The following is a 22,742-nucleotide window of genomic DNA, read 5'->3' on the forward strand; positions in this document are numbered from 1 at the left end:
CAGTTGAAAGGAATTCAGGACCGGCATGTTCCTGTGAGGAAGAAGGATAAATACGGCAATTTTCGGGAACCTTGGATAACGAGAGATATTGTAGGCCTCGTCAAAAAGGAAGAGGAGGCATTTGTCAGGGCTAAAAGGCTGGGAACAGACGAAGCCTGCGTGCAATATAAGGAAAGTAGGAAGGAACTTAAGCAAGGAGTCAGGAGGGCTAGAAGGGGTCACGAAAAGTCATTGGCAAATAGGGTTAAGGAAAATCCCAAGGCTTTTTACACGTACATAAAAAGCAAAAGGGTAGCCAGGGAAAGGGTTGGCCCACTGAAGGATAGGCAAGGGAATCTATGTGTGGAGCCAGAGGAAATGGGCGAGGTACTAAATGAATACTTTGCATCAGTATTCACCAAAGAGAAGAAATTGGTAGATGTTGAGTCTGGAGAAGGGTGTATAGATAGCCTGGGTCACATTGAGATCCCAAAAGACGAGGTGTTGGGTGTCTTAAAATTTTTTAAGGTAGATAAGTCCCCAGGGCCTGATGGGATCTACCCCAGAATACTGAAGGAGGCTGGAGAGGAAATTGCTGAGGCCTTGACAGAAATCTTTGGATCCTCACTGTCTTCAGGGGATGTCCCGGAGGACTGGAGAATAGCCAATGTTGTTCCTCTGTTTAAGAAGGGTAGCAAGGATAATCCAGGGAACTACAGGCCGGTGAGCCTTACTTCAGCGGTAGGGAAATTACTGGAGAGAATTCTTCGAGACAGGATCTACTCCCAGTTGGAAGCAAATGGACGTATTTGCGAGAGGCAGCATGGTTTTGTGAAGGGGAGGTCATGTCTCACTAACTTGATAGAGTTTTTCGAGGAGGTCACTAAGATGATTGATGCAGGTAGGGCAGTGGATGTTGTCTATATGGACTTCAGTAAGGCCTTTGACAAGGTCCCTCATGGTAGACTAGTACAAAAGGTGAAGTCACCCGGGATCAGGGGTGAGCTGGCAAGGTGGATACAGAACTGGCTAGGTCATAGAAGGCAGAGAGTAGCAATGGAAGGATGCTTTTCTAATTGGAGTGCTGTGACCAGTGGTGTTCCACAGGGATCAGTGCTGGGACCTTTGCTGTTTGTAGTATATATAAATGATTTGGAGGAAAATGTAACTGGTCTGATTAGTAAGTTTGCAGACGACACAAAGGTTGGTGGAATTGCGGATAGCGACGAGGACTGTCAGAGGATACAGCAGGATTTAGATTGTTTGGAGACTTGGGCGGAGAGATGGCAGATGGAGTTTAATCCGGACAAATGTGAGGTAATGCATTTTGGAAGGTCTAATGCAGGTCGGGAATATACAGTGAATGGTAGAACCCTCAAGAGTATTGAAAGCCAAAGAGATCTAGGAGTACAGGTCCACAGGTCACTGAAAGGGGCAACACAGGTGGAGAAGGTAGTCAAGAAGGCATACGGCATGCTTGCCTTCATTGGCCGGGCATTGAGTATAAGAATTGGCAAGTCATGTTGCAGCTGTCTAGAACCGTAGTTAGGCCACACTTGGAGTATAGTGATCAATTCTGGTCGCCACACTACCAGAAGGATGTGGAGGCTTTAGAGAGGGTGCAGAAGAGATTTACCAGAATGTTGCCTGGTATGGAGGGCATTAGCTATGAGGAGCGGTTGAATAAACTCGGTTTGTTCTCACTGGAATGACGGAGGTTGAGGGGCGACCTGATAGAGGTCTACAAAATTATGAGGGGCATAGACAGAGTGGTAGTCAGAAGATTTTCCCCGGGGTAGAGGGGTCAATTACTAGGGGGCATAGGTTTAAGGTGAGAGGGGCAAGGTCTAGAGTAGATGTACGAGGCAAGCTTTTTAAACAGAGGGTAGTGGGTGCCTGGAACTCGCTACCGGAGGAGGTGGTGGAAGCAGGGACGATAGTGACATTTAAGGGGCATCTTGACAAATACATGAATAGGATGGGAATAGAGGGATACGGACCCAGGAAGTGTAGAAGATTGTAGTTTAGTCGGGCAGCATGGTCGGCACAGGCTTGGAGGGCCGAAGGGCCTGTTCCTGTGCTGTACATTTCTTTGTTCTTTGTTCTTTGAACGATACAGTTATTTAGAGTGTTTTGGTGTTAACATAAGAGAAAATTGGATGTTGATAGCATCAGTTTTGTAAACAGTGTATGACCCAAGTTTGTGGGGTTTTGATGCTGGCTCAGTTGGTTGGTTCCTTCCCATTTGTGCTCTGCTTAAGGCAGGTCCTTGGCTCGGTGACTGCTGATGGACATGTTGAGCCTTTATTCTGGCAGTTTTTAGGTTTGCAATTGCTTCCACTCTGAGCGGCAGGGTGGAAAGCAAGGTCCCAACTTTATCTCAGCCAGAACATGAAGTCAACCCATGTGGACGTGCGTTTCGAAACGGGTCGGGCTCAGAGATCCGGGTGGAGGTCTGATTCAGTGTTCCTGGTAGATAAGAAGTTCTGTGAGAAGGTAGCCTACCCAGTGATGGGGCTTAATTAGAACGGGGAGGTTTCTCTCTCCACGATTTGGGAGACATTGAAGTCCCGGAACGGGGCGGGAGTTGGGGGGGAGGTTATATCTTACAAGGCCCACAAGGACAAAAGGACAAAGCTGAGAGGATGCAGAGACAGACGTTGATGGATGCCATTGTAGAAGTGGATCGACGGTATTCGGTGAGCCTGACTAGAGAGCTGTTGGCAGGGCGGAAGAAACTGCAGAGAGAGTTTAACCTAGTGATAACAGGGAAGGCGGTGGGTCAGCTTTGTCGTTCAAAGGGCGGTGTATGAATATGGGGAGAAGGTTACTCAGCTGGTAGCCCATCAATTGAAGCGGCAGGCGGCTACAAGGGAGATTGTGCACTTGAGGGAAGAGTGTTGGCGACGCCGCCAGGATAAATTGATGAGGCATTCAAGGCCTTCTATCAGGGGCTATATGGATCTGAGCCCTAGGGCGAGGATGGGGAGATGGGGCATTTTTTAGATGGGTTGGTGTTCCCAGAGGTAGGGTGAGGTAAGGGCCAGGGATTGGAGGTACCATTGGGGTTGCAGAAGATAATGGAGTGCGTCGGGTTAATGCAGTCAGAGAAGGCACCGGGGCCGGATGGCTTTCTGGTTGAATTTCATAAACAGTCAGCAAAGTTGGCGTCCCATCCCCTTGGAATGCAGAATGATTCGCTTAAGTGGTGGAGTTGCCGGCCACGCTTGCGCAGGCATTGATTTTGTTGATTCCAAAGAAGGATAGGGCCCAACAGAGTGTGGATCCTATAGGCACAACCAGGATTAGTGATGGTGTAGAAAAATGAAAGAAAACAAGAATTAGAAGCTGAATACTGATGTGAGGTTGCTGGAGAGGGTGATGGTGAGGCGGTTGGAGGGGTGGGTGCCAGGGGTGGTCTCTGAGGATCAGGCAGGGTTTGTCAAGGGGCGGCAGTTGTAAGAATCCCCCCACCCCCATATCCCCCATAGCCCCCCTCCCACATATCCCCCATATCCCCCCTCCCCATATCCCCCCTCCCCCATATCCCCCATATCCCCCCTCCCCCATATCCCCCCTCCCCCATATCCCCCCTCCCCATATCCCCATATCCCCCCTCCCCCATATCCCCCCTCCCACTATCCCCCATATCCCCCTCCCCATATCCCCCATATCCCCCCTCCCCCATACCCCCCATATCCCCCTCCCCATATCCCCCATATCCCCCCTCCCCCATACCCGCCTTCCCCCATTTCCCCAAGTGAATCTAGCCCTAACCTTAACCTCTGCAATACATGCGCAACCGATGGCATGCATTCATATACCTGTCTAACACTGTTGCCTTTTACCCCTGCCACCACACCCCACAGGAGAAGCGCGCACACAACACCAGGGAGCATGTGAGGACTGGAGGAGGCCCCGCTGATGAGAGGCCACTGACTGAACATGAGGGAAGGGCCCTGGAACTGGCTGGCGGACCTGAGGACCGGGAGGTTGCTGATGCAGTGGTCGGGGGCCCACCAGAAAGTGAGCCACCGACAGCCCGTCCCCATATCCCCCTCCCCCGTATCACCTGATCACTGGCTGCGTGTCTAACAATGCATGCTTCATTGTGTATCGCAGGAGCAAACGTCGAGGCACCCATCCCCGCAGATGCAGACCGCCCGCGTGATGCCCCTCGGAGACCACGGGGGACGGAGAGAGCCGGTCCTTCTGGCATGCGACACCCGCAGGATGCCCCTTGGAGACCACGGGGGACGGAAAGACCCGGACCCTCTGGCATGCGACGCCCGCAGGATGCCCCTCGGAGACCACGGGGGACGGAGAGACCTGGACCCTCTGGCATGCGACGCCCGCAGGATGCCCCTCGGAGACCACTGGAGACGGAGAGACCTGGAGCAACAGGGAGACGACGCCCCCGTCTCGTGCGGGTGCGACGACGCAGGCGTGTGCCACCCAGCGACGAGAGGGGCAGCCACAGGCCCCCGTCACAGCCGAGCCACGAAACCACTACCCAGGACACCACTACCCAGGACACCACTACCCAGGACACCCCTACCCAGGACACCACTACCCAGGAAACTGAAACACAGGACAGTGACACAGATTGGATGGGTGGAGACGAACTGCCACCCCAAAGTGCCATGGACTCAGAGTGGGACGATGCGCACGACACAACGCCACTGCTGTCACCAACACCCTCCACCATCGCAGAGACGCTCACCTCGGTTGGGCACTTTAGTGATGAGGCGTCTGGTACATTCACTGGTGCGCACAACACAGCCGTCCCGGTACAGTAGGTGGAGGTAGGAGCAGCAGAGGGGCCCGGCGGTCGGAGGGCAGCCCAGCCCAAGCGAACATCTGCCGCCCAGATGGATCCCGGGTTCCTGGAGTTACCACACCCACCCATAGATCCGATGCAATCACCGAACCAGAGACGAGCGAAGAGGGTGACGGCCAGCTTGCGGCGGCTGCAGTCGCAGGTGGAGGAGTCCACCCGCGTCCAGGAGCTGGGAGCGGTGCCGGTCATGTGTGCCACCCAGGCCGACACCGCACGGGTGGCGTCCGCGGTGGAGGCAATGGGTGTGACGGTGTCAGACATGGGGAACGGTTTGCGAGGCCTGGGGCTTTCCATGCAGGCGGCGGCTGTGGCCCAGGACATGGCTGCCCTCTCACAGGAGGCCATGAGCCAGCGCCAGCGGCAGATGGCAGAGGCGCTCAACGCCATGGCCCAGTCTCAGCAGACCATGGCCCAGTCTCTGAAGGCCATGGCCCAGTCTCAACAGTCCATAGCCCAGTCTCTGCAGGCCATGGCCCAGTCTCAGCAGGCCATCGCTGAGGGCATCGGCGCCATTGCCCATGTGCGAGCCGACGTCGCACAGTCACAGACAAGGTTTGCCAATCCCCTGAGCTCCATGGCTGCAAACCTGCAGACCCCTGTCGATACCAGCACGGGCCTCCAGGACTGGCAGCACCAGATGTCGGGGGGGGCGTCGGATGGCCAGTGCGTTCACATCCCCCACCCATGTAGAGGCCTGGGGGCCATCGGGCACCCTGAGGGAGGAGGAGGTGCTGTGGTCCGTCCCGGGTCCCCCTGTAGGGGAGGTCCCAGAACACCGCAACACCTCGGACTCCCCCCCCTTCCGTCCCAGGTGCATCGGGTGGGCAACGGGCAGGACAGGCTGGCAGCTCGCCATCCCAGTCGCCCGGGCCGCAGCCTGGCCCATCTAGGCCAGGACGCTCCAGGAAACGGCCGCCAAAGGGATCCCGTGTCAGAGGGCAGGAATCACAGGAGTCCACCTCCAGTTCTGCTGCACCGCCTGGGGAACCACGTAGACGTAGTCATAGGGTCCGTAAGGCCAAACAATTAGACACTGAGTAAGTTGGCACGGGTGCAGGGCACAGATGAGTTTTAGGGGTTAGGGCACGTGCATGAACTCCTTTGGTTATTAAAGTCAATGTTACACCTACAGAAGCTGCCTTTGTGCTCTGTCCAAAGCGTGCGGGGGTGTCATGTACGTTGAGCGCAAGTGTGTGTGTGAGGGGTGGTCTTACCTCAGCCCCAGGTGAGTCTGCCCCCTTCCCCCTGGGCCGCCATAAACATCCCCCCGGGCAGAGGACAGGACCGTGCGCTGCAGTGTCACAGCCGCATGCAGGGATGGTCCGGGTGGATGGTGGTACTGTGGCCATGGGTCAGACATAGTCCAATGATGTGGAGCCAGGAGCTCATCGCAGGGCGGGTTGTCATCATCCTCCATGGCCTGCAATAGGCAGGCGTCCACCGGCAACTGTGTGAACCCGGCCGGTGTGCCGCAGGTGGATCGGCAATGGGGGGGTGGTGTGCATGCGGGTGGGGTGGGTGGTGGTGGGGAGGGGAGTGAGGGTGCTGGGTGGGTGGATGGGTGGGGGGTGTGGGTGGTCGGCTGTTGCCATGGTGTGCGGTCTGTGGCCATACTACCCGATTCCCACGCCCATCTAGTCACTGACACGGGCGGCTATCAGCCTGTCCCGTGCCCGCTGGGCCAGCCGGTAACGGTGGACAGCCACCCGCTCGTGTTTAGCCCGTCTGCCCTGACCATTGCCCCCATCCCCCTCATCTGGGAGGACTGCGCCTCTTCCTGCTGCTCCTCCACTCCGTCTTCCTCTACCTGCGGCACATCGCCCCTCTGCTGGGCTATATTGTGCAGGACGCAGCACACCACAATGATGCGGCCGACCCTATCTGACCGATACTGGAGATCCAGGCACCTGAAACGCATCTTCAGCACGCCAAAGCACCTCTCTATCACTCCCCTTGTCGCTACATGGGCATCATTGTAGCGGTTCTCCGCCTCTTTGCGTGGCCTCCGTATAGGCGTCATCAGCCACGATCGCAATGGGTAGCCCCTGTCACCCAGCAACCAGCCCCTCAGCCGGGGATGGCCTCCCTCGTACATGCCGGTGATGTATGACCGCGACAACACGTATGAGTCGTGTACACTGCCGGGGTAACGGGCGCAGACGTGCAGGATCATCATGCGGTGGTCGCAGACCACCTGTATGTTCATCGAATAGGTCCCCTTCCTATTGGTGAACACGGCCCTGTTATCTGCAGGTGGCCGCACGGCGACGTGCATCCCATCAATCGCGCCCTGGACCATGGGGAACCCGGCCACGGCAGAGAAGCCCACGGCCCGGGCATCTTGGCTGGCCCGGTCCACAGGGAAGCGGATGTAGCGGTGCGCCATGGCATATAGGGCGTCTGTCACTGCCCGGATGCACCGATGCACCGATGTCTGCGATATGCCGGACAGGTCCCCACTCGGTGCCTGGAATGACCCCGTTGCATAAAAGTTCAGGGCCACCGTAACCTTGACGGACACGGGGAGAGGGTGTCCCCCGCCAGGGCCAAGCGGTGACAGGTGCGCCAGCAGGTGGCAGATGTGTGCCACGGTTTCCCGGCTCATCCGGAGTCTCCTCCTGCATTCTCGGTCCGTGAGGTCCTGGTATGACTGCCGGGGCCGGTACACACGGGGTGCCCTCGGGTGCCTCCGTTGCCGTGGGGCCACGACGTCCTCCTCCCCCTCCTCGTCCTGTCGGTCAGGTGTCCCTCCAGCCTAGTCGGCTGCCGCCTGCGCCGCCTCTCTGGCACGCTCCTCCTCCTCATCCAGGGCAACATCCCCCTCCCTGGCACGGACCCCATCCCCCTCCCCGGCACGGACCCCATCCTCCACCCCGGCACGGACCCCCCCCCCCATCCTCCTCCCCGGCACTCACCCCCCCTCCCGGCACTCCCCCAGAACCCAGCCCTCTCTAACCACCCCCCCCCGCCGCACACACACACACACTAAACCCTACACACACCTCTCCCCCACACATTCAGACTGCGGCCACGCCATCGCCTCTCCAGCGGCCAACCCCCCAGGCCGTCACCCACCTCCACGCTGGTCGGCGTAAACCTTAGGCACTGGTTGACGCCGATTGAAAGGTGGTTTGATTTACGCCGACGTGACCCGTCATCACGTTGGCGGGACTTCGGCCCATCCGGACGGGAGGATATCGGCAGCCCCACAATCCATTGCCTTGCGCCAACCCGTGCCATTCTCTGAGGTGTGCCCCGCCGACTTTTCTCCCTTCGGAGACTTCGGCGGGCGGCGGAATTCACGGCGGCCAACGGCCATTCTCCGATCCGCTGGGGGGTCGGAGAATCTCGCCCAACGTTTTGGTTTCTGGGCCGGTTTCTGGGCCACGATGTATAAGTGGAACTTAGTCAGCTTGGTAGAGGTGGTTCAAGGGGATTTGAAGAAGTGGGATGCCCTGCCACAGTCCTTGGCAAGGTACAGACAGTCCCTTACGATATTCCTTTCAAAGGCATTCTTCCGGAGGGTTGATAAATTATTTTCAGAATTTGTGTGGACAGGTGAGATGCCGAGGGTCCAGAGGGCTTTTTTGCAGAGGGGACGGCGTGTGGGAGGGGTTGGCGCTCCCAAACTTTCTGTATTACTATTGGGCAGCAAATGTGGAAAAGGTGAGACGCTGGTGGGGAAGGCGGGGGTTGGAATGGGTGCAGCTGGAGTGACCTCTTGTGGGGGGGCATTCTTAAGCGCCCTGGCAATGGCCCCCCTCTCATTCTCCCTGGTTAGGTGGACGAACAGTCCCGTCATGGTGTCATTCCTCAAGATATGGAACCATATCTTTGTTGTTGGGATATGTTGGTATTGGTCCCAATGTATGGAAATCACAAGTTTATACCAACAGGGATAGATGTGATGTACAGGAGTTGGGATAGGGATGTGGGGGGAGCGGTTAACAGATCTTTTTCTGGACGGGAGGTTCGGGCGGCTAGAGGAATTGCAGGTTCCAGTTGCCGGGGGAGAGTGAATTAGGGTGCATGCAGGTCCTGGATTTCGTACACAAGGAGCTTCCCTCAACTGCCAAAACATATGCTACTGGATAATGCTAACACAGGATGAGCTGGGGGAAGGGAGGATTGCGGACATTTACGATGGTTGTTGGATACGGAGAAGGCACCAGTGGAGGAGACAAGACAGAAATGGGATGAGAAATTGGGGATAGAGCTGGGGGAGGGGGGCAGGGGAGTGAAGTTATGCACTGAGTGAATTCAACATCTTCCTGCGCAGGATGAGCCTTATACAGTTTATAATTATAATAATCTTTACTGTCAAAAGTAGGCTTACATTAGCACTGCAATGAAGTTACTGTGAAAAGACCCTGGTCGCCACATTCTGGCACCTGTTCGGGTGCACAGAGGGAGAATTCAGAACGTCCAATTCACCTAACAAGCACGTCTTTTTGGACTGTGGGAGGAAACCAGAGCACCCGGAGGCACAGGGAGAACGTGCAGACTCCACACAGACAGGGACCCAAGCTGGGAATCGAACCTGGGACCCTGGCACTGTGAAGCAACAGTGCTAACCACTGTGTTACCTTAAGGTGATGCAGAGGGCCCATATGACATCGGCTCATATGAGTGCGTTTTTCCCTGAGGTTGAGGGTGTATGCGAGAGGTGCGGGACGGGACCTCTGAATCATATGTATATGTTTTGGACGTGCCTGACTTTGGGGGGATTCTGGGCATCGATTTCGAGACCCTGTCGGAAATTGTGGGGGTATAGATGGCGCCGTTCCCTTTGGTGGCGGGGCCGATGTAATTTTCAACTTTGGCATGTGTGGAAACCTTGACAGCATCAGGTGGATTTGAAGTATATATTTTATCCAACTGATTTTCCACAATCAATCCATTATCTCCATGTTACCAAGATACTTTGATGGTGAAAACTGTCAAGTTAGGTATTGAATTAGCTTTCATGCCAGCCAAAGAAAATAGGAAAACGATTGGAGAGTAGAAGATGCCAATTGAGATAAGGGTTTTTTGACATGTCCTTGTGGTTCTAGGAGGAACAGGAATGTTGCATTGGGCCACACAAGCCAGGTTTAGGCTTTCTGTACCCCCACCATCCCATACCACATCACTCCGGGGAGATTTTGTTTGCCGTGGTATCCTGACACTCAAATCTGACGCTCTGAAAGCCACCAGCCAGTTGCCACTTTGTGCCCATTTCCAGCGGGCAGCTGATTGGCAGAATACAGATGAAGCCCAGGCCTCTGCCTCACACTGTTAAGGTCAACTGTGCTTGGTACTCACCCCAGGCCCTCAGTCACCCAAAATCTGCTCCTTGTTAAAATTGCTTGAGAAAGCTCTCCTTTTTTTTTCCTGATATAAGTAATAAAAAGCATCACAAATCATGATCGGAGACTTATGCTTTTACCAAGAAATCCACAGGAAGGCTAGAATCACACACCCAGTCTCTCAAACAGCATCCCACAGATTTTGTACATCCTGGCAGCTTTCTGCCCATTTCACAGTGCTGTTCTGGAGCACTTACTATTATTTCAATCTTTCTCTGTGTTTACTTTTGTGACTTTTTCTCATCCATGTACCATATTTTTATAATTGCTTCCACCCATTAACAATGAATATTGACAGGTCTGTGGTAAACTCATCCATGCTGTGGTATAAAATTGTCACATTTATCTCGAAGTATTTTTCTGGATTGATTCCATGAATGAATAAAAACCAAGATCGCTCCAAACTTTCTAATGGAGTAATTAAAGGTAATTTCATAAATCAGAGCACAATGTTCCAAGTAAACATTTAGGGATATTTGCATTTATATTGAAGTTCACGAGCAGGATTTTAATCTAAGTATAACATCATTTATTTTGTATTTGGTCATTGAGTGCATGCTCTTGACTTATAGCGAAAACATTAAAATTAGAATGAGTTGACACTATTAACCCCATGACGGAAAATCAGGAATGCAAATTATTTTTTACATTCCACAAGTTGTATTTGTTTGACTATCTCCTATCTTGCAACTGACATTTTTAAGTCTTACCTGTGTGTAAATCAGCTCCCCACCTACATTTAATCAAGTTTTGGTTGGCTGGTGGGTTTAACTTAGATTTTTAACTTGAGCTGGCTTTCAACCCATTCACTTCTAGCTTTATCTGAGGCCACGATGTGGCTGGCTGCCAACCTGCTCCCGGGAGATGGGCTATAAAATGTGAAAACTAGGCTGGGACTCATATTGTCAATCAACTTTGCAACTTTAACTCTGGTTGGTTGAGTTTCCTGAGTTTTGGTTGCATAACAGCTACATTGAGGAGAAGACTTGATGTAGCCTCATGAGGTGAGTGCCTTTCCACCCACGTCTTGGATCCAGCCTGCCTGCCAGACGAGTCCAGGTAATTGGGCACTTCACCACCTGATCTTCCCATGAGGCCCCTGTTCCCAATCCCTACCAGGCCTCTGACCTTCACCACCAAGTCTAGAACCACCCTCAATTGGCTTCCAAGCTCCTTGCATCCCACAAACCCCTTCAACAAGGATTCTGATCACCCACCGCTTGGCCTCCAATTTCTCCCCCAACCAAGCCTCCAATTTCTCAACCCCTCCAAGATACCTCCAGCTTCTGGCCCTGTTCATCGCTCAACCTCTCCGACCAGGCCTCTGACCTCTGCCACACCACCATCCCTGAAACCTCTGCTACCAGGCTTTTGACTGCCCGCACCAGTCCTCAGATCATCCCCACCAGGCTTCTGACCTCTACCTCACCACTCTGACCCTCCTCCCCAACCAGGCCTCTGACCTCCATCCACCAGACCTCTGATCTCCCACTCTGGCCTCTTGGCCCTTTCACAGCCATGCCACTAACCGCAGCCAAGCCCCCTCTCCCCTTTCTGCCAGGTCCCTGATCTCTGTGCGACCTAACTTTGTTGGTCTCCATCCTCTTCCTCCAAGATCACCTGCACCAACATCACCCCTGGTACAGACATAGCTGTTCTTGAGACCTTCACCACCCATCTCCCTGCCCGACTGGAAACCAAGCCTTTTAATCAGGTTGGCTTTCTAATGGGAGGGAGAGCCAATGGGTGACAACAAGCACATGCAATAAAGATTGAATTGGACAGCATGGGTTGGGGGAGGGGCACAGTGGCATCCTGACATCCTGGTTCTCCATGACTATTGGACTCTTCTTCCAGCCCCTGTTGGATTCCGATGGATTAGTTAATTTTTTAAAATCACCCGTTAGTTGAGAGAAAAGGGTTGCATCAAGTTAGAGAAGGGTCTGTGCTAATAAATCAGAATGTTGCATGTCTTATATTAATTAAACTTTCAGAATGCCTATGAAGTAACAAGTAATAATCACACCATAAAATTAACAGCTCCATATATCCTGAATATCAGACATGTTGTAATAAAAATTGCCTCTCAGCATGTTTTCCACTCTCTTTCAGGAGTCAATTCTCATAAGTTAATAAAATGATAATTTTATAAAGGCACAGACACCACAAAAATGTTGTTATGCTGTTGCATTCAGAAAAAGAATTTTAAACCCTATTCCTCATTCAGCTCAGACTAAGGATAAAGGTCTCTTTTTCTAAAAACAATATTTTTTGACAATTTGCATTTTACTTGAAGACAAAAGCTGCTAAAGATAATTTTTTGGAAAATGCCTTGAAAGTTGCCAATGATAACAGACCATAGCTTCTGGTGGAATTCACTGAGCACGAGCCAGGAGACTAATATTAATTGCCACAGCACATTGGACTCTTCACTTCACAAGAACGTTGAAAAGGTTTTGATTAACTGGAAATCACCTTTTTCATAAGAACTTGAACCGTGTTCAACTTATACCTGAGGCCTTTTTGACGCATTCACATCACATTAAGGTTGATATTTTTGTACCGTTGATTAGCTATTCCTGCTGCTTTTAATTCTAAGCAGCTGAATGTTTACATAAGGAGTTACCTCCAGTCGGGATTTTGTTTTGACAAAGAACAGAAGCCAGCGTAATGTGAGTTATCAAGAACTGGTAATTGACACAAAGACAAGCTATGCTTCAATCTATGTTGCTTTTCTTCCCTCACTTGAGCCCATTTTGATGACAGCACTTTAGGAAACCATCTAATTGCAATTCAGAGTCTTTTATCAACACATACGTCAGACGTGAATAATGTTTTCAAAAATGGACCACATGCTTACTTCACATGTCCAAATAATATAAAGAAAAACATTTATACATTGCTCAAATAGGTCAGGGACCGAAGCAACCACTTTGTACCTCAATTACTATAGTAATGTGTTTGCTAGGAAAAATGGTTATTTTTTTTGCAATTTTCCTGACCACTGCCTGATTTTGCACCTGCCTCAGCACACTTGCTGCTGAACCCCTTGTCCATGCCTTTATTACCTCCTGATTTAACTTTTCCTGGCTAACCTCTCATCTCCTATTCTTCTCAAATGTGAGCTCACCCAACACTCTACTGCCTGCATCCTGACATGTGCCAAGTCTCATTCAGCTGTTGACCCTGTGCTCGAGGAACTACAATGGCGTCCCGCCTGCATACCTCCATTTTTAAATTCTTATTCTTCTCTCCATGGACGTCTGCTTCGCTATCTCTGTAACCGGCAGCTCTACAATGCCCTGAATTTTGCATGCTCCTTGAATTCTGCTCTCTTGCACATCCCTGGTTTGAATTACTCCAAACTTGGCAACTTTGCCTCCAGCTGCCTAGAACTAATGCCAGGATTCCCAAACCAAGCCCCTCTGCTTCTCTACCTCTCCTTTTCCTTTCAAGATACTTTTTAAAACAAATCGTTTTGAAAAAACCTTTGGTCATCTGCCCTAAAATCACTTCAGTGTTAATGTTTTATTGGATAATTCTGCTTTGATGTGCTTTGAGATGTTTACTATGTTCAAAACACTAAATTAAATGTGGATGTAAATTAAAAAGTTAAATTTTTTGCCTGGCAATCATAGAATTCCTACAGTGCAGAAGGAGGCCATTCAGCCCATCGAGTCTGCACCAAACCTCTGAAAGAGCACCTTACCTAGGCCCATTCCCCTGCCCTATCCCCATAACCCCACCAACCTGCGCATCTTTGGGCACTAAGGTGCAATTTAGCAAGGCCAATCCACCTAACCTGCACATCTTTGGACTGTGGGAGGAAACCGGAGCACCCAGAGGAAACCCACGCAGACACGGGGAGAATGCGCAAACTCCACACAATCACCCAAGGCTGGAATTGAACCCGGGTCCCGGGCGCTGTGAGGCAGCAGTGCTAACCACTGTGCCACCCTGTCGCCCCTAATCTGAAAATTTGGAATAAATTAATAAACCAGCTTGCTCTGGACATTTGGTTTCTGGTTGTTAAGTTTAAGGTGCTTAAAATATTCTCAATTAGTAAATATCTAGTCACCGAAGGTATAATTTCCATTTTTATCAATGAATATTTTAAAACTTATTTTCCCCAAGAAATCAGGTCATGAGCTAATATTTCCATCAAATTACTTTGAACTTGTACCATGGAAACAACCGAACCAGACCACGTTGACATTAATCCTTCACATTAATCTCAAATGCCTGGCTGGTTCCCGTATGATTGAATTCCATTTTTCTTCAATTATAATAATAAAAATCTTTATTATTGTCACAAGTAGGCTTACATTAACACTGCAATGAAGTAACTGTGAAAATCCCCTAGTCGCCTGTTCGGATACAGGGAGGGAGAATTCAGAATGTCCAATTCACCTAACAAGCACGCCTTTCGAGACTTGTGGGAGGAAACCGGAGCACCCGGAGGAAACCCATGCAGACACGGGAAGAACATGCAGACTCCGCACAGACAGTGACCCAATCCGGGAATTGAACCTGGGACCCTGCCGCTGTGAAGCAACAGTGTTAACTACTGTGCTCCTGTGCCACCCTCCTTAAATATTGACACAATCTTTATTTCAATGAGGACTTTCTTGGGAGGTGCCTGTCTAGTTCCATATCCTCCTTGAGCGACAGTCAAATAGTTTAGGCAATTATCTTATGCACCTTCTGTTGACTGGCTATTGAGTTGCACTACATTGGTCTGGGAGCAGTTTACCAATTCCACTCTCTCAGGTAAGGGTGGTGAATGTGCTGGAGGAACGTGTGAATACAAAGAAGGAAAATTGGGTCAAAAATAAAGTAAAATAAGGTGTCCTAAGGTCTGACTTTACTTACACCCATAATTCCATTCCCTCTTCCATTTCTAATTAATTTATCTACCTACTGTATCCATTCTATTTTCTTCTTTACAAACCATTCTTTGTCACTGTAAATACATTGCTTTGTTTCCAATTTTTCTTCTATTTAATTTTGATCTTTCAGCTTTTATCCTCTTCCATTGAACTTTTTCTTCCTCTGTTTTATTTGACCTTTCGCTCCCATTTCTCTGCCATCTTCCTGTATCTCTTCACTGGTTCTTATCTCGTTTTTCTGCTTCTCATTCATCACAATGTCTCTCTGTTTTACTGCTCCCCTTTCCTGACCCTTTGGTTTTATCCTTCTCTGTCATTCCGAACTCTTGCAGACTTGTGTCAGCACCCTGACAGACAGGAGTGTATTACTGCCAGCAGTAGCTGGCGAGACTCTGACTGCTGCATGGATATTATTTCATGTGGATTTCAAATGTTTCCCTTTATTTTAAATGTGCCAGAAACCCTCCAAGTTGAAATCCTCCAAAATCAATATTAATGTTCTGATTTTGAGGGCCTCTGTCTGGTGGGAATTGGATGGTAGTTCCTCAAAAGTCTCAGCACCAGTGCCCGTTTCCAAACCCACCCGATGCCACTTTCCTGAGGGCATTCACCAGGGCGATCCAGGAGCCCATCTATTTCAACAAAGGAGCTGCTGGATTTCACACACTTTTGACCAGTCAAGGAGAGAGCACTGGTTCAGTGACCACAATGGCAAGTGAGATGTTGAACAGAGGAAAATACTTTCCATTACTCAGACCTGATACCCAAGCAGATGTTACTGAGGAATTGTCTGAATGCTGTTTCTCCTGATGTACCCCTCCATATTACTTTGTCAAAGCAATGGGGAACCACTTCCCCAGAAATCTCCAGCTGCAGGCCTTTTTGATCGTGCAAGGCGCAGCACGTTAGCATTATGTACGATACTCATTTTGGAACTTGCTGGCAGGTTTGATTTGATTTGATTTATTGTCACATGTACCGAAGTATAGTGAAAAGTATTTTTTTGTGGCCGAGGGAACGTACACAGTACGTACATAGTAGACAAAAAGAATAATCGACAGAGTACATTGACAAATGGTACATCGACAAACAGTGATTGGTTACAGTGCGGAACAAGGGCCAAACAAAGCAAATACATGAGCAAGAACAGCATAGGTCATCGTGAATAGTGTTCTTACAGGGAACAGATCAGTCCAAGGGGGAGTCGTTGAGGAGTCTTGAAGCTGTGGGGAAGAAGCTGTTCCTATGTCTGGAAACGCTCCAAAAGCTAGTGATTCCAAACAAACCTGTTGGACTTTAACCTGGTGTTGTAAGACTTCTTACGGTATTGTAAGTGACAGAGAAATAGTGATTCATGGCCAGATGAGATATGTTTTGCCACCCACAAACCATTGGCTCACTTCAGATTCTTTTTTCCAAGGGAAAGGCAGAATTTCCGTGGAACAAAATAACTTGGCAATTTCTAGCAAATTTGACACCGACATGCATAATTCATTCTATCAGCTCACGTGGGTCAGAATCTTCCTGCCTATGAACATTTCCTGGAGTCAGGAACAAATCGTAGTCTCGGCCTCGCTGTGCAGCTTCATGATATTACATGAAACAACCAATCATGCAGCCACTGCTGCAGTTGCCATCCAATTAATGGTGATGGCGTATTCCCGGGGCAGGAAACACCAACCCGAGAGAACAAAGACACAGCTGGAGATGTAGGTGCTCCTGAGGCAGGAAGGATAACGCAAGACTGATGCCAAAATGGAGGCACTCCCTGCAGAATTCTGAAAATGCAAAATTCATTCAGGGTCAACAGCTGTTAGGCCCAGCAGTACAGAGGGGGGGCCCCTCCACATGTTCACTTCGTTGCAGCCCTTTCATCTCAGAGGTACCGTGATGTGCCACAAGGAGTTTGTCTCTATTGATCTGCTGGCTGCCAACCTTATTGGGGGGTGTTTTTGGGAAAGGTGCATGGTTACTTTCTGCCATTGAGAAGATCCTGATGGTGTCAGAACCATGGGCGGGATTTTCCGGTCGCCAACGCCAAAATCGCATCTGCCGATCAGCCGGAGAATCCCCGTTTGCTCCAAAATCGGGGGCGGCGCCACTATTGCAATGCTCTGCCTCCTCGAAAACGGCATACTTGAAGAGTATGCCACACGCAGACCGGACGGCCTCAGGACGTCACCTGAGGTCCTCCCCCGATGCTCTGCTCCCGATGGGCTGAGTTCCCGACGGTGCTACATTTTTTATTGTGAACCCAGCGTGGCGGCTGTGGACTGAGTCCAACACCGCCACAGTCGGGGGGGGGGGGGGGGGGGGGGGAGCTGTTCCACGGGCAGAAGGAGCTTTGCCGGGGCTGGGGGCACTGGTGGGGATGGTCCAGGGGTGGAAAGGTGTTACTGGGGGACAGTATGTGGCAGGCCGGGTCCGCTCACAGCCAGCACCATGTTGCACACCATGGCCACTGCAGGCTGCCGCCGTGCGCATGCAAAGCCACAGACCCGAAAATTCTCCGACCGTATCCGTAGATAAAGCAGGGGGCTTTACGCTGCATGGCTGCTAGCCCCACACCAGATGGAGGATCAGTGCAGCTTTTGCGCCGTTTGTTCTGGCGTAAAACGCCACTGTTCCCACACCAGCGTCAGAACATAGTCTTCAAATCAGGGAATCCAGCCCGTTGTCTCCAATTGGCCCCATCATGGGTCTAATTGACCAACCACTACTGCCAGGTGGGTTGCCACTAACAGGTTGATCCTGCCTCTGTCAAGATTGCTCAGAGGTGGGAATCCATTGGGTATCCAACAAAACGCACAGTTCCCGACTTTCTTCACCATTCTGCCTCTGCATGGTTGGGAAGGTTCTGCTCGTAAGATTGATCGACTCAGCAAGTGAAAACCTTTTTTATTTTGAAGACTTAGCGTGCTTACTGCACAAGTTTGCAAAGCCCTCTGAGAGTCACCTATTGCACCCTGCACTTTGGGGAACTGCAGAGTGGATTGAACTGTGTGGCTCCTTGAAACTGCTGCCTGGAAACTGAGCAAACCCCTTTACTTTCAGTACCGTGGCCAGTATTTATACATGTATTTCTCGCATTTTACATTATTATTATGCAGGCATGTCTCCTGGTTCATATCGCACCAATGCCCTCATGCCTGTTTGAAATCAGCTGGTGCCACAGACGTTATGTGGTCATTTTTGGTATCACAGCTGGACAGAGCTGTTGAAGCAAATAGTTTTGGCTGCTTGTCGGATTTTCATGATCCTTCAATATTTGCCTCGCCCACCCTAAAAATGCTGATTCTGCATCCATATTCCAGCATTAAGTATCATGGATACTGACTGCCCTTTGGTACCGTTCCTAATTCACAAACATTAATCTATCAATACAACAATGAATTTTGATCTTGGGTAATGACAGTAAACTCCATCCTATCCTCACCCAAATTCCATGTTTACATTCTTTCCAGACTAGCAATCAGGAACAGGTTGGTGTTAGTTCTCTCTCCTCCCTCATCCAGGAACACCGAGGCCCATTATAATAGCACTGCAGCTAAGGTTATGCTCTCTCAGCTCAAACTGGAAATCGAACCTGGGACCGCCTTGTCGTTCATGACACAGCTAAGAGGCCGAGCAAGGAAGCTCTACTCAGTTTATTGCTACATTGTAGTTCAAAGAGAAAGAAGATTCGTAAAGCCTTTCAAAATATAAAATCCGCATTTATTCAAGTGAAGTGTATTTTAGGAAGATGTGAGTCCTACAATATAGGACTCACATCTGCTGGAATGTTCCGGATGCAAGCGCGAGGCAATAAAAAATATTTCACCAAAATGTGTGTGGACTCAATTATCTCGTGTTTTAAACATGAATTTGATGATAGCTCACCAGCTATGTCTGTGCAAAATGTATTTCCGGTACAGTTTATACAGTTTATTTAGTACAACAAGTAATATTCTAGCAAAGCAGCTGGTAGTCAATTATGTCTAGGATCTTGTGGAATGTAGAGTGATGGGTAAAATGATAAAATTTCTAGTCAGTTTGGGCAGTTCACCCGTACCCATGACTAGTATTTCCTCAACAGCTGTTTTCTCTGGTGCTGGTATTGGACACAAACATGGATGAGAAGATAATAAATGCATTGAAACAGCTGAGCAGATTGATCCCAAGGAGACAGGAGAGGGAGAAATGTGATTCAAAGAGCAAAACAAAGGGATACCAAATTTACAGAAACAGGAAATTCTGCAATGAACGCCTGCCATGTATTTGTAGCATTTTACATTATTATTATGTAGATTTTAAACCTTGCCATTTTCTGTCTTTTTTTAACCCCTCTCAGTGGCAAGCAGTGTCGGACTGCCAGTCCATTCCCAGTTCTGTACTGGAAATTCTCTGCCTCGCAATGCCGCAAACGCGAACCACAATCGAGTGGAGAATTGGGTGCCCGACCAAAATCGAGGTCCGCACCCGGTGCCGATTCGGGCACCTGAGACGGTCCCTCACTGGTGGCGATAACGAGGTTTGTGCCCACGTTGGCGGTGGCATGCAAAGCTGCCATTTGCATGTATTTAAATATGAGGTGCTCTCAGCCGGAGGTCTCAAGGGTGAGAATTACTACAAGTTTTTACAAACGTGGACTGGGCCCATTGGCTGCAGAGGGGGAGCGGAAGGCTCAAGAACCAGGAAAAGACCACTGAAAACTCTCGGACTTGCTGGGGGATGGCTGCCCAGGCCGGGTAGTGACTTGGTGCCAAGTCCGTGGACTTGGGTTGTTCCCCTCAGGATTGGGGTGGCCTGGCTCAGATCACCATTGCTGCAGTCTGTCTTTTAAATACCCCTTAGGTACTACTTGCAGGCTCCTGGCTGCTCACACTGCTCGGTGGCACCTGTGTGCTTTAAATTCTCAGGAGGCCGCCTCTCAGCTGTTTCATCAAGGCTCAAAGTCAATCAAGAGCCCACCACGTGTTGGCACTCCTCAGAAGCGCTGCCCAATTGCAGAGGAAACAGGGGATTAGCAAAGCACACCCCAACAGAGGACACCTGCACCGTGGACCTTTGAAGTCTCCGTGCTTCTCCGCCACTCTCAGGGCAGAGGACACCTGTGACCCCCACCTCTCCGGAACACCAGCTGTCTGGTGAGACTGGCAGCACTAACTGCCTCTGTCATGATATTCAGGTAAACAACATAGCACAAACATACATACATACTGATGGACAGATCAACGGAGCAATCAACACACACAACACGACAGCCAATCACAAGCAAGAGCATACACAGTACAAAGCAGGGAACACGACACTTCCTGGGCACTCGAGCAGGAGACGGCTCAGGGCACAGAGCTCATTGCAGGCCACTCAGACATCCACCATGTGCTGAGTGCCACTACAAGATAGAATTAGGAATAGGTCCACAGAATCAAGGGTCATGATCGAACCTCAGTAAACAGTTTACCAGTGTAAATAGATGTTTGAAATAAAACTGAGTTGTACCATTCACAACCGTGTTGGTTCATCTGTGTGGCAGAGTACCCAACACTTCAACCACCTCCCCATCAGTGTCCGGGAGGGTAGACTTGAGTCTGTGGACCACACTGGGGAAGAGGGTGTCCCTCTGCTCCTCACTGGCATAGAGCGGTGGGTCCACCCTGGACTCCCGAGCTCGGGGGGGGAGGTCTTCTCTCAGCCATCTTGGTGGCTGCAGTGAGTGTGTGGTAAGTGAAGCACTTAAAAACAGCTGCAGCTAACTTTGGCACTAACTCTGGACCCAGCGGTCAGAATGCCCTCTGGACGGGAATTGCTCTGAATTCATGCCGGCAGAGTGCTGGTCCATTAGCATGGACGTCAGGTCAGGCCTGTGGGGAGGGTGGGACTGCTCTGGGTGTGCATGAGAGTCAAGCCTGGCAGGGTGTTGTGGGAGAACCCATGTTGGTGGTGGTGGTGGTGGTGGCGGGGGGAGGGGGGGGGGGTGGGGGACATGGGCTGGGGAGCTCTTGTCGGGGGCTGTAGAACCTTGAGGGTTGGTGAAGGGTGGGGGGACGGGAGGGCGGGGGGGGGGGGAGGAGAGAGACCCCTGGGGATCAGGAGGTGGGGGAGTCTCCTGGATTTTCAGGGATGTGAGGAAAGCCCTGTGGGGGATGGTGTGGGTCTGTGCATTAATTACCCAGACGAGAAGGAGGTATTATCTAATTCATCTAACTTTTGTGGCTAACTATTGGTCGACACTGTCTGAACCATCTGATGTTTGTGATTGAAATCTCATTTTTGGATGGTTCCCAGTGTGGGACAATTGCCCAGAGAAAGTTTGCACTTCTGGCAATTGATGTACAAACCTTACCTGGGAACCTCCAGAGGGGATTTCCCAGCACATCTTTGGGTAACCACCACAGTAGAACGCACGTCTAGGAGTTCAGAAATTGGAGCCTGATTTCTTTGCACCTTGGTTTTCATTTTCTATTCCTATCTCCCACTCCCCACCACAGTCAGTTAGCGCGCCATGTCAGAGTGGCATACCTCACCCTGCAATGCACCGAGACCAAGCGTGCTGACATCCCAGCTTTGACAGCGCCCAGGCTTCAGTGCTGGTTGACACACACACTCTACACCCCTGAGTGTCATGAGGAATGTTCACCCGACTACACTTCTCTCTACAGGTCCATGTCATCTCTGCCGACCGCAGAACATCATTGAACTTTTGTGGCACTGAAGCCACGTGCGGAGCACCACGTTGTGCCCACTAACCTGGGCGGCGACCCCTTTCCGAGCCTTTTTGGTCAGTCTGGGTTGCCTCCTCTTGCTCTCACTGGGCATGAGAATTTTCTGCCTGGCACTACCCTCCTCCACCAGGAGTCCCAGACACTCATTGGACAAATGGGGGGCAAAGTGTCCACCTGACTTGCTCTCCCGCTTTTTGTGCTCACCAAGTGCTGAGATCATTACCAGACAACAGGATAGTTATTTTAATGGTTGCAGACAGCGCCTTCAGCCTTCCCCACAACTCCTGGCACCCTTCAGGGAGCTGCCGCTGCAGTTTTTACAGCCCCATCCAAGCCCCTATAGGGAACCCCCCCCACCAGCTCATTCCCACCCTCCGCACACACTGAAAAACCTATGGGCAGTTGTATTTCATGCTGGGCGGGTCTTGGTTGGCCACCCAGCACAATATCGCGTGAACAACACAATCTTGGCTGGGAACGTGTTTTACATCTGTTTCCAACCATGCTGACTTTGTATGCACCCCTGGGGTAAAATTCAAGCCATGGGATTGTGGGGAATGAGCAGTTGATTTAACCCCCTGTCTGGGAAAAAATGGCTTAGGATCAGCCACCTGATTCGCACTTAAAATTACTTTTCTTCCGAGCACTTATGGACGATGAACCAATGTTCATTGGTCATTGGGAGGGATGGGTCAGTCAGTAAGACCATAACAACTCACATTTGACAGGTTGTCCAGATGGGGCCCAGTGGTTTCTCACATCTGTGGCGTCCGCCAGCCTCTGCTTTGGTGACCGTTCTGTCCTCAGCCACCCCAGCCACCTCCAGGGCCCGTTCCTTTAAGTTTGCAGACGACACAAAGGTTGGTGGAATTGCGGATAGTGATGAGGACTGTCAGAGGATACAGCAGGATTTAAATTGTTTGGAGACTTGGGCGGAGAGATGGCAGATGGAGTTTAATCCGGACAAATGTGAGGTAATGCA

Source organism: Scyliorhinus torazame, chromosome 15 (genome assembly GCF_047496885.1).
Source record: "Scyliorhinus torazame isolate Kashiwa2021f chromosome 15, sScyTor2.1, whole genome shotgun sequence".
Taxonomy (NCBI): domain Eukaryota; kingdom Metazoa; phylum Chordata; class Chondrichthyes; order Carcharhiniformes; family Scyliorhinidae; genus Scyliorhinus; species Scyliorhinus torazame.